Source organism: Aegilops tauschii, chromosome 4 (genome assembly GCF_002575655.3).
Source record: "Aegilops tauschii subsp. strangulata cultivar AL8/78 chromosome 4, Aet v6.0, whole genome shotgun sequence".
NCBI classification, from domain to species: domain Eukaryota; kingdom Viridiplantae; phylum Streptophyta; class Magnoliopsida; order Poales; family Poaceae; genus Aegilops; species Aegilops tauschii.
This window is the reverse complement of record NC_053038.3, coordinates 373693180-373706960: the sequence shown is the minus strand read 5'-3', so window position 1 is coordinate 373706960 and position 13781 is coordinate 373693180.

The window sequence follows — 13781 nt, the reverse complement described above, 5'->3', positions numbered from 1 at the left end:
TACCGGCCATGAAGATCGTGACCCGGTTCAGCGGCTCGTAGGGGTCTGAAATACTGTCGCCATCGGAACAGCCCCCAAGCGTGCTGTCCTGCAGTTGATATAATGAAGTAGTCTCGCCCGTGGACGACTCACCATCAGAATAGATGGCCGTCTCACCGCCAGACCTAGATCCTTCCTCAAATTCTGCCCCATGGATGAATCCCACGAAGGCACGTTTCACGGGGAGCTGAACTCGGGCGGGTCTCGCACGCTGAGCCGTCTCGATGATGTCGGTGCAGATGTCTGGCTCAGGGCCCGATTCGCCGATTTTGCCGATGAAGACGTGGATTCCGCCGAAGGGGACCCGGTACCCGTACTCAATTGAGCCGGCTTCGGGGCCCCAGCCTGCATCGTCGATGTAGAGCTTGCCGCGACGACTCTTGGTCATCTGGCCCACAGCGTATCCCTTGATCCCTTTGAAGTTGCCCTGTAAGAACTCGAAACCACCGTGCGCTGGCCCCACGGTGGGCGCCAACTGTCGTGGAATTGTCACGGCAGATGTCCTAGCGAGAGGACTTAGTCGTGGAGCCATCGCACTAGCTTAGCTTAAAGGGGTTAAACGGGACAAAGGACACAGGAGATTATACTGGTTCGGCCCCTTGCGGCAAAGGTAAAGGCCTAATCCAGTTTGAGCTGGTATTGCTTATGCTTCGATTACCAGGGAGCGAATATGCTTGACCTAGCTTTCGATCTGTTGTCTCTCGCCCTAAGTCGCCGCCGGGTCATCCCTTTATATACACAGGTCGACGCCCGGCGGCTTACAGAGTCCTGGCCGGCTCATAAACAACGTGTCCGGCTCGGTGACTAACTGCACATGCCTTATAATACAAGCTACACATATATGGCGGTTTACACTTGTTTGGGCCTTAAGTCACCTTTGGGCTTCAGGCCCTTGACGAGTCTGCGTAATGAGCTACCGTCTTAAGCATCTTCATGGGCTTTGTCCCGATGAACCACTAGGGACTTAACCCAGCTCCTCCTGGGCGGGTTAACCCAATAGTTCATATCTAACTCGTCAGTAATCATGTGGTGTGCTGTGAAGATAATACACAAATGATGGTTTAACTTGACAATAATGATGATTGTAGATCTTATTAAAATAGAGAAACGAATTCAAATGGTTTAACATCACAACAATCATGATTGTAGATCTTATTCAAATAGAGAAACGAATTCAAATTTAGTTCATATTGAAGCGGTAGTATATACGTTTGGAATGCACTAAAACGTTCATTTGAGTAGCAGGTTGCATGCATTATACACGTAGCAAAATATTTTAATTGAACATAACATGAATTCAAAGTTTTGAATGGCATTTGTAGTGCAAATTGATTTGGTACAGTACACGGGACTAGACTCTCTTGTGTGGTGCGAATTGATTTCTTTTTGTTTTTTCGTCGATGGAAGTACGAATTGATTTGGTACAGTACACGTTAGGCTTGTCCGGAAATTTCAACCCGCGCCTTGTTACCCCAAAATATTTAAGATATATCTTTGTCTTGTTGTGCTCCGAAAACTCCCTCCATCTCAACCTGCGAAATCCCGACACGCGAAATGCCCGTGATACCCCTGAACCGAAAGAACCGCCTAGCTCAAATCGGTGGGTGTACTTTCGTAACTTACCCCATGTTTCGGACAAGCGCGTCCCTAAGCCATGGTTCCCCCTCCCATCCCATCCGCCCACACATTCGTACACCGAGGCCGTGAAAACCCACGAAGCCCCACACCCTCCTTCGTCCGCCACCCAGCCGGAGCCTCTTCCCTGACGACGTCGTCCACAGCAACACCTGACGTCCCTCATCCACCATACCAAATGAGGATCCGTCGTCGATCCCGTCGTCCCGCCGATTCAGCCACCCCGTCCTCCACCTCCAAGGAGCTGCCCCGACGTTCCCCTTATCTTTCGCGCCACCTCCATTCCCACACCGCCGTCTTCACCTGCACCACCGCAAGAGCAGCATCATCACCGTTTCCTCGGATGAAGTTGAGGCCTAATCAGCGCCACCAAAGAGGGTGTACACTAATCACCGCATTTTCTTCTTGATTCGATCTCACGGTGCTGCCGGCGCTCGGTCCCGAGCTAACATGGCGCGGCTCCATCCACGGCGGCGTCGCCGGCCACTTCCTCCACGGTGTCGCTTCCTCAACGGCGACGTCCACATCAATAGGAGATGCTGCTACTTTGACTCTTGCTCGCGCTGCTGCTCTGCTCTTGCTCTCGGTCCCCTGGATGGTCTGCTTTTTCTCTTGCTCTTGCTCGCGCTACTGCCCTCGCTCTTGCTCTTGCTTGCACTGCTGCTCTCGCTCTTGCTCTTGCTTGTGCTGCTGCTCTACTCTTGCATGCGCTGCTGCTACTCTACTCTTGCACGCGCTGCTGCTACACGAGCAGCAGATCCTGCTCTCCCTCGAGCCCCTAGAGCTGCTACCCGAGATGCTGCGACACGACCAGCTGCCCCGGCTCTCGCACGCGCTGCTGCTCCGGGCGCTGCTACTGCTTTTCTGCTACTAGTGTGTTCAGTTTCGACAGCAAAATTCAGTTTTGACAGTTAAATTCAGTTTTGATAGTTAAATTCGGTTTCGACAGTTTAGTTCAGAGATGAACGGCTGATCTATTTTACATCTAGCACTTTGTGGTTATGTATTTTACGTCATCTATTGGAGATGCTATTAGAATTCCACTCAGCTTAACGTTGTCTCTCTTGTCCTGCTTCAGCCTCACCGTCGTACAACTCACCGGAGCTGCTCCAACAACGAAACCCTCCATCACAGCGAAATAGTACCCCGGGCTCCATCTCCAGACGTCGAAGATCTTCTTCCCCTCCTCCGACAGCCAAATCAGCCGGAGCATCCTCACTGACCAACCCAATCACGCTGAGATCGACATGGCTTCGCTAAAGAGGTTGTACACTTCTTGCATCGCTTTTTTACTGTACATGTTATATATATATTGTCCACTGAGCACATGTAGTAACGTGAAATATGATTAGTTTCTCCTACTATATGACAAGCAGTGAGGTACCGGGCAACTTAGCTATCCGTGATGGACTCTCTTGAACGCCATCATTATTTATCTCTGCGCATTTGAGTTGTGCATTTCTAGATGGGCCTGGGAGTTGAGGTAGTAGGGCAGTGGCTTGGGTCCAAAGTAGTAGAAGTAGCACAGAAACATTTTTTGAGTGTAGGCTTTTCCCTGCTCATGCCTGCCTACTAGAATCGCCAGTGCTTGAAAGGAAAACTGAAGGAAAAACATAAGAATTGGAAAGTTTCCTATGGTACTACTATTCATGCATTTGGTTCAAAGGAAGGGAGCAAAGGAAGACTGTAGGATTTGTTCCTTTAGTGTCTCCTTGAAAGAAAAACCATTGGAATTTTAATATCCACTTGTCCTCCTTTTCAAATTCCTATTCATGAAGCACAAGACTAAGAGATAGTAGCATAATAGCATTATAACCGTACATTTTCTTGTGGTTTGACTTAATCTCACCATGCTTCTTTGCATCCTGTGATCTTCCAATTCTTGTGAACCAAACACCCAGATTGGCAGAAATCCTATGTTTTTAAATTCTCTGTTTTGGACGCGCATTCCAATCCTATTATTGTGTATATCCTATCCCTGCGTTGTTAGAATCCTCCAATTCAAACGAGCCCTTACAGAATTACTTCTCTTATAGATAGTTGTCAAAGAAAACCTTGTGTGGTTTGTCTCGCTCCTGCTGCGCCGTCGTCCACCCCAGCTCAGCTGCTCCAACGATAGAAGGGTCCATCACAGCAGGGATCCGGCCTCCAGACTGTCTTTCACCGCCTCAGATCTTCTTCCCCACCGCCGACAGCCACGACAACTGCATTACCATCATCAACGAGCATATGACCTCGAGTACACGGGTCCGCAAGATAGGTCACACTCTTTCATGTCTGCTTACGTTATGCATCGCTTAATATTACAAGCTACTTTATCGTCCTGTTCACCGATTAGACTGTGAGTCAGCTCCAAACTAATGGTCAAACTTGAGTTTTTAAATGGTTGTGGGGTACATATCGGGGCTGCAATCAATAGTATCTATCTACTATCTGGTTAATCTTTGTTGTCTACTATGAATTTCGTGTTGGGTGGGAAACAAACAGTAAAGAAGCCAGTATCTGTATTTTTGAACTGAAGCCATTATCTGCCTGCTATCATTGGTTTTGGGTCTATCCACAGGTTGCTACCATCACTCTGGATTTCTGCATGCACTCCTTACATAATCTCACTATGTTTTATTCCTATGCATGTCAGTTATTGTACACAATGGAACTGAACATGTAGAGCAAAAGAGATGAGCCTTGCATGGCAATAAAACTTCATGCAGACGTCGCTCCATGGTAGGCGCAAGGCAGCCCCCCTCCACCCATTTCGAATTGTAATCAAGAGGAAGATAACTGTTCTAAGGGGGATTCAGAAGGAGAAGACCACTCCTATTTACCCCCTGAGGTCTTCGCTCTAACTTGGCATGCTGATGTTGGTTATATCATGCATATGGTGCCTTGCATTGCTTACTTTATACTTCAGATATGTCATCTGCTTAGTTTAGACATGCTTTGTGTGAATGCCATCTGTTTAGTTTCTTCATCGTATATGTGAATTAACGCCATCTTGTTTAGCCAGGCATCATATATGTGAATTTTGCAATGCCATCCTGGTTAGCCAGTCATCTTATATGTGAATTATATCAGGCCATCCTTTTTTCATTATGTATTATATTTTTCAACAATGTTAGTACATTCAACTACTCTTCGTGTGCATCAGCCATTTGACATGATGATGGAAAATTCTGCAGTGAAAACAAGGTCTTCAGAGCAGACTATGCTATCTGACAAAGCGCATATCTCACTGGTTACGGATAGCTCCTCAGAGGAAGATTCAGAGATGGATGACCAGTCCTATCCCCCCCCCCCCCGAGGTGTATGCTCTAACTTGGCAGGGTTATGTTGCTCATATCGTGTGTATCTGTCTTGCATTGCTATGTCATTTGATTAGTTTAGCCATGCTTTGTGTGAATGCCACCTGTTTAGTGTCTAATTACCATATATGTGAATTATCCAATGCCATCTTGTTGCAAGACATTATATATGTGAATTATGCCGTGCTATCTTGTTGCAAGTCATTATATATGTGAATTATGCAATGCCATGTTGTTTATCCAATCATCATGCATGTGAATTATATCATGCTATCCTTTTTGTATTACGTGTTCCATTTGCCGACAACGTTTGTATATTCTAACTACTCTTCCTGTGCATCAGCCATTTGAAGGGGTGATGGATGTATCTAGAGTGAAAACAAGGTATTCAGAGCAGACAATGCTACCTGCTGAAGCAGACATCTTGCTGGTTACAAAGAGCTCCTGAGAGGAGGATTCGGAGACTGATGACCAGTCCTATTTCCCCCCTGAGGTCTATGCTCAAACTTGGCAGGGTTATATTACTCATGTCAAGCATGTTGTCTTGCATTGCTTAGTTTTTACATCATATATGAGATTGCCATCTGCTTACTTGCTTACTATATAAATCATATATTTGAATTATACCATACCATCATGTTTACATACACAGCATCTATCTGAATTATGGCATGCCAACCCATTTAATAAAGACATCATATAGTTATATCATCTCCTCCTGTTTAGTGTTTACAGTCATCATATTTTGAATTATGTCATTCTATCCGTGAATTATATCATGCTATCATGTTTCCATAGGCGGCATGTATGTGAATTATGGCATGCCAACCTATTTAATAAACACATTATATAGTTATATCATGTCATCCTCTTTACATAGTCATCATATTTTGAACTATGTCTTTCCATCTTTTTTAGTTAGCCATCATATATGTGAAATTGTGTCATGCTATCCTGTTTAGTTAGCCATCATATATGTGAAATTGTGTCATGCTATCCTATTTGGTTAGACAACATAAATGTGAATTGTTTCATGCCCTCTTTTATTCCCCACTATCCATTGCACCTGTCTATCATACAATGTCTGTACATTCAATTACTTTTCTTGTTTATCAGCCATTTGAATTGGAGAGGGTGATGGCAGTATCTAAGGGAGTAACAACATGGTCATCAGAAAAGATAGTGCTACCAGTTGATGCAGATAGAACCACGGTTGTACTTGCCCAAGAACCAGTCCCACCACACATAACCCAAACTCTCGCAAATTGTACCCCTACCCAGTCGGACAGAGAACCAGCTACACCCCTTCTAACCCCAACCCCAGAAGATAGTAACCCAGTTCCAGTTGACACAGCACTGTCTCCATCACAGAGCACCCAAACACAAGCAGTTAGTAAGGGAACTACAGTGCCCAAGGCACGGGGACCACCACTCTGAATCCCAACTCAACGCTTAAAGCAGAAGAAGAATTGTTCTCAGGTCAGGTTCTGTAGCTATGGTTCATACTCCTTTGCTCTTGCATCACTGTATTTACTCATACCAACTATTTTCAAATTTGAAGGATGGAATTGAAACTCCAATGGCGTAACAGGTATGTTTTAAACCTGTTTCTTTAACTGGTTTGCTTTTGTAACTTGCTCTATGTTGATTTCAGTTTCAATTGAATAAACAATTATGTTCTCATGTCATGCACATTACAAGTGTTGTTATTGCTCTGTAGTTTCCCACACTTATATTCTGTCTATTCTGCTTTGTCTTGAACAAATATTATTTGAACTGTGTCTCTATCTTGATTTGGCAACAAAAACTAGAATGATATAGACCATAAAGTGACCGTGGTACATAGATATATGTTTGTTTCATGCTGTTATCCTGTCCACTTTACTACAGAACTGATTTACCAAAATGAGTTTCATATACAACATGGTAAACCTGTGATGTGTCTGCTTGTTTCTCTTTTAGAATGCGGACAAAATATTGGAGAACAGTACCCCGTTATGCAATGGTAAAGGAAGTAATGCAGATAAGGTTCAAGATAGTGAGATATCCCTCTTGGTCTCCAAGAAAGCTGATAAAAACTATCTTGACGACAGTGAGAGAACCCAAAAGTCCTGTCCTGATGTAGTGTTCGAGTTACTGGCCACTACCGCTGGCACAAGCTCTTCGAACTCGCTGACTCAATCAGTTCGTCTTCTTGAGTCTCAACTTCAAGTTGAAAGACATCGGTCAGATGTGCTGCGACAGGAAGCTGAAGGACTGTCGGAGTAAATGACCACGGGTAGCCTAACCGACTCCCCCTGGCTCTTTGAAAACTATCGAGCCCATCGAGCCTTCAAGCACCCAAAGCATAGGGCCGCCTTCCCCTGGCCGGCTATCTCACAGGCCGACTACGGGAAGGCGGCCCGGCCCTAAAACCCTCCTGAAGAGAGCCACAAGAAGGCCGACTCCAAGAAGCCGGCCACGGGAAGACCGACTCCACGATGCCCGCTACAAGAGGGTCGGCTCCCGGCAAGCAGCCAAGATTGCACCCTCAAGGACTGCACCCACATAACGGTGACGAGACGGGGCGTGGCTACAGTAAAGCCTGCCACCCCCGAATCCCGGAGCACGCATGGCCACAGTGCGCCGTACGGGGCGGCCATCCCTCGTAGGCGCGGCACTGTTGCCATGTAGACCATGACGCCACCCACGACAGGCTGTCAGTACGGCCTGCGGGAGGCGGGCCCCTTCAGCCAGAGAGACGCTCGAAGGCGGCCAAGCCTCCCCAAGCCAGCCTGGGGTGTAGCCGGCTCCCAATAGCCGGCTACCTCACTCCCTCGAAGTATGTGCATCATTAAGGAGACAAGATGAGGTAAGGCTACAGTGAGAGCCCGCCAGACGGCGGCACTGTAGCCATGCTTACCTCGGCAAAGCCCTCGTCATCAGGGGCGAGACTACAGTAACCAGCCGCCGGCAAGACCCCCAGGCGGTGGGGCCGGCCTGTCGGCCAAGAGGCCGGCAGCCGGCGGGCCCAGCGGCCGGCGGAGAAGCCGACGGATACAGACACTGACAGCCTGGACCCGCATCCAGCCGGATTACCATTGTACCCCTGGGGGGTAGGCCTATATAAACCCCCCAGGGCACCCATGCAAAGGTTTGATCTCTTAGAGTTTTAGACACCACATAGAGAGAAGAGGAGAGCTAGCCTTGCCCTTCTTCTCCCTCTAGCCAAACAGCTCAAGGAGCCACTTGTAGCCACTTGTGTTGATCTAGTGATCATGCGAAGACCCCGCAAAGCAGGACTAGGGGTGTTATCTCCACGGAGAGCCCCGAACCTGGGTAAGATTCGCCGGCGTGCATGTCTTCGCCTTATCCCGTTTCCAGGCACCGGCGATGTCTTACTGGCTCCCACAATGCTAAGCCACCCGTTGGCATATGTCGCACCTACCACCCGACATTTGGCGCCCACCGTGGGGCCAGGTGCACCGTCGTCCGGAGACCTGTTCTGGACGGGAACCCTTTTCCTTCCCAGTGAGCGTAGCCAGCCCGGCACGCCCGATGGCGCTTGCCCCGACGCGCTGCAAGGCGTCGACGACGCCTGCACGGCGAGCTGCCTCGCCAATCTTCTTGGCGAGGCTCGCATCTCCGACGAGCCTGCGTCCGACGCGGGCACAGACTGCCCCGAGAGCCGCCTTGTCCGCCTCCTCGACCAGCTTCACGTCTCCAGCGAGCCTGCTGTGGACTTGGAGTCGGTCGGCTCCACCGACCCGATGCTCGTCGACTCCGACACGGCATCGCTTGACGCCTTCCCCACCAACGTGGTGATCATCGACGACCCTCTTCCTCGAGCCAACAGTGGCAGCAGCGTTGTCACTGAGGTGCTGGTCATCAGCCATGGCGCCGCCTCAGGCGAGAACGCCCAGGACGCCCTACAAGCGGCGCAACACGACTTGTCCACCCCCATCCCGGCCGACGCCAACGCCGAGACACTGGAGGCACGCCGCCTGGCCCTCATCGCGGAGGGCCAAAAGATAGCATCCATGAGATGCCTCACTGAGGCTCACCAACGCGAAGTCGACCGCGCCGCCTTTGGTACGCCACGTCCTGGCGGGCCGAGCCGAGCCGGCATCGTCAAGAAGCGCGGCGCGGCCATCGCCAGCATGCTAGGAGCAGACTGCCCAGTCCACGCCACGCCACTCGAGAACCTGTGTGCCGCTCAGGCGGCCGTAGACGAGCTGAATGGGCTGGGGGCCGACGAGCTCCCCTACATGACTAGACGCATCCAGCAGCTGATCAACGCGGCCGCAGAGCGGCATGAAGCCAGCGCCCACGCTGAAAGTCCTCCCCCACGCCGAGAGCACGGCGCGACATCCCGGACGCCGACTACAGATGGCGCCCGCGCGAGAAAAGACAAGGAGCCGGCCACTAGCCGCAGTAGGACTAGGCTCACCATCGAGCGCGATGCAGAAGGCCGCCCCCGAGCTGTGAAACGACGAGGCAATCCGCATCCTCCCCCGCCTCGTGGGGAGAGATATCCCACCCCGCCGCCTGTTATGCATCCGACTCTCGGCGGCCAACTAGGCCACCGCGAAGGAGTCAGTGAGAATGACGCCTGCCACCGGATCGACCGCCTAGTGCTAGAAGAAGAAGATGATGTCAGCCCACCTTGCTTTGGCCCCCGCATCCACGATGAGCCCTTCCCCCAAAGGGTTCCCACTCCCAAGAGACACGCCAAAATACAACGGCTTCGTGAAGCCGGAAGACTGGTTGATCGATTACTCCACCGCAGTCCGCATAGCAAACGGCAACAGGCGCGTCGCCGTGAAGTACGTCCCGCTCATGCTTCAAGGCACGCCACGCACCTGGTTGAACAGCCTCAAGCCCTACAGCATCAACAGCTGGCTAGACTTCACGGAAGTCTTCATCCGCAATTTCACCAGCACATACAAGCGGCCTCCCAAGCCTCGCCAGCTCTCCTTGTGCGTCCAAGGGCCCAGCGAATCAACTCGCGAGTAACTCACGCGTTGGGCCGAGCTCCGCAACTCCTGCGAAGGGGTGCACGAGGTTCAAGCCATAGAGTACTTCACCGCCGGGTGCCGAGAGGGCACCCTCCTCAAGCACCGGCTCCTCTGCGACGAGCCGACTACCCTCGACGAGCTGCTGATCATAGCAGACAAGTACGCCACGGCCGACTCTTCAATGAAAACCGAGCTTTGAGTGGATGCCTCTGGAAAGGTGCTCGCTCCGGCTCCCAAGACGCCGGCTGGTGATTCCAATCGACGCCCGTACCCAAACAACAACAAGCGCAAGGCCCCTATGCTGCCTTCCACCAGTCGGCAAGTAGCCACAGTCAAAGACGAACAACCTGAAGGGCGACCCATGCCCAAGAAGCAGAAGGGCGGCAGGCCGGCTTGGCAGCCGGCTTTTTCCTACGAGCAAATCCTTGATGCCCCCTGCAAGTTCCATAGCGGTGCGAAGCCGTCCAACCACACGACTCGGAAGTGTCATTGGCTCACGCGAATCTCCAAAGGCGAAGGGCTGGTGCCGCCTCCACCTGCTGGCCAGCCACCTCCAGCCCCTCAGCAGCCGGCTGCTCGACCAGCAGTCGGAGCCATTCAAGACGAGTTCCCGGACGAGCATGCCACCTACGTCGTCTTTACAAGCCAAACTGAAGACAGTCGCAGTCGGCACCGACAACACCAAGAAGTCAACGCGGTCACCTCTAACAACCCAGAGTTTATGCATTGGTCTGAGAAGCCTATCAGCTGGAGCCGGGCCGATCACCCAGAGGTGATGCCGTCTCCCGGCTCTTATGCATTGGTGTTGGACGCCACCCTCGCGACAGAAAGGCGAGATGCCCGTTTCTCCCGTGTACTGATTGACGGTAGGAGCAGCATCAACATACTGTACCGTGACACCATGGAGAAACTGAACATCAAGACGAAGCAACTCATGCCAAGCCGGACTGTGTTGCATGGCATCGTACCCGGCCTGTCCGGCTCACCAATTAGCAAGATCAAGATAGATGTTCTCTTCGGGGACAAGGATCACTTCCGCCGAGAAGCAGTCTGGTTTGAAGTGGTGGATCTAGAGAGCCCTTACCACGCGTTGCTTGGCCGACCTGCCCTGGCCAAGTTCATGGACGTGCCCCACTACGCCTACCTCAAGATGAAGATGCCAAGTTCAAAGGGGATCATCACCATAGCCGGAGACTACAAGAAATCCTCTGAGTGTGCTGCAGCCAGCAGCCGGCTGGCCGAGTCCTTCGTGATTGCCGAAGAAAAAAAGATGATGGACTGAATCGTGGCCATGGCCGGCAAGCAGCCGGCAAGCAGCCGGCCCTGTCCCCTGACCCCAAGGAATATGATGCTCAAGGCTCCTTCCAGCCGGCCAAGGAAACAAAGAAGATACCTCTGGACCCAGAGAACCCGGAGAGGTTTGCCGTCATTGGAGCAAACCTGGACAGCAAATAGGAAGGCGAGCTCGTCGATTTCCTCCATGAGAATCGGGACATATTTGCATGGTCCCCAAAGGACATGTCGGGTGTTCCGAAGGATTTCGCCGAGCACAAGCTACACGTCCGAGCAGACGCAAAACCAGTCAAACAACCTCTCCGCCGACTGTCGGAGGAAAAGAGAAGGATTGTAGGAGAAGAGATAGCCCGGCTTCTGGCAGCCGGCTTCATTATGGAGGTGGTTTTTCCAGAATGGCTTGCCAACCCGGTCCTTGTATTGAAGAAAAACAGTAAATGGCGCATGTGTATAGATTATACCAGCCTCAACAAAGCCTGCCCCAAAGATCCGTTTGCCTTACCTCGAATCGATCAAGTGATAGACTCCACAGCCGGATGCGAGTTGTTGAGTTTCTTGGATGCTTACTCAGGCTACCATCAGATCAAGTTGGATCCAGCCGACCGCCTGAAGACCGTCTTCATCACACCATTCGGAGCTTTCTGCTACCTGACTATGACATTTGGCTTGAGAAATGCCGGTGCCATTTTTCAGCGTTGCATGCAGAAATGCCTCCTCAAGCAACTCGGCAGAAATGCCCACGTCTATGTAGACGATATTGTGGTGAAGACGGAGAAGCGCGGCACCCTGCTAGAAGACCTCAAAGAAACATTTGACAACTTGCGCCGGTTTCAGATCAAGCTCAACCCTGAGAAATGCGTGTTCGGAGTACGAGCCGGCCAGCTTCTAGGCTTCTTGGTCGCCGAACGCAGCATCGAGTGCAACCCAGTGAAGATCAAGGCCATAGAGAGAATGGAGATTCCTACCAAGCTGCGAGACATCCAAAAGTTTACCGGGTGCCTGGCCTCCCTGAACCGCTTCTCCCCCTGTACCGACTCATGAAAAAATCCACCCACTTCGAGTGGAACGACCAAGCAGACCAAGCTTTTCACGAGTTGAAGAAGATGCTGACCACGCCACCAGTCTTGGCGGCGCCAACTGAGAAAGAGCCCATGCTCCTTTACATTGCCGCGACTAGCCGAGTGGTCAGCACAGTTATTGTGGTCCAACGCCCAGAAGAAGGCCGGGCTCAGTTAGTCCAGAGGCCGGTGTATTATTTGAGCGAAGTATTGTCCACCTCGAAGCAAAACTACCCGCACTACCAGAAGATGTGCTATGGAGTATACTTCGCCGCCAAGAAGCTGAAGCCTACTTTCAAGAGCATCCCATCACGGTCGTATGCACTGCCCGGCTTGCCGAGATCATAGGAAGCCGGGATGCATCCGGCCGGGTGGCCAAGTGGGCCATTACGCTGGCTCCTTACACGATCTTCTACCAGCCTCGCACCTCCATCAAGTCCCAAGCATTGGCCGACTTCCTTGTCGACTGGGCCGAGACCCAGTACCTACCGCCGGCTCCCGACTCCACTCATTGGCGGATGCACTTCGATGGATCCAAGATGCGCACCGGCTTGGGAGCCGGCATCGTCCTCACCTCTCTCAAGGGCGACAAACTCAGATACACATTGCAAATTCATTTTGCCGCCTCCAACAACATGGCCGAGTACGATGCGCTCATACATGGGCTCCGGCTAGCCAAAGAGCTCGGCATCCACCGGATCCTGTGCTATGGCGACTCGGATTTGGTAGTCCAACAATCATCCGGCGACTAGGACGCCAAGGACGCAAACATGGAGAGCTACCGATTCCTTGTTCAGCAAATCAGCAGACACTTTGAAGGATGCGAGTTCCTCCATGTGCCACGGGCCGACAACGAGCAAGCAGATGCCCTGGCACGAATCGGCTCCACCCGACAAGCTATACCAACCGGCGTCTCTCTCCAACGCCTCCTCAAACCGTCCGTCAAGCCGTCTCCAGAATCAGACTCCATCTTCGTACCGCCTGACCCTGATGCAGTCGAATCCGACTTGGGGAACCCAGCAGGCGGCTCGGGGACTTTGATAGGCGGCCCGGGGACTGCCGTAGTCGCACCTGGCTTGGGGACTTCAAAACCCGGCCCGGGGACTGCAACGACACAACAGGCGGTGGCCGACTCCAACTCTTCACCACCCAACCCACCCACCCTGGTCGCAGTAGCCGTACTGGCAATAGAAGAAGTCACAGCTCCATCATGGGCCCAACCTATCCTCAACTTCCTGGTAAACAGAGAGCTGCCGACTAACGAGATCTCGGCAAGACAAGTTCAACGCCGAGCCGGAGCATACATAATAGTAAACAGAGAACTCATTAGGCGCAGCGTCACTGGAGTCTTCCAGCGCTGCGTCGAGCCAGAGAAGGGCATAGCAATCCTCAAGGACATCCCCCAAGGCGAATGCGGCCACGACGCGGCCTCAAGATTACTTGTCGCCAAAGCATTC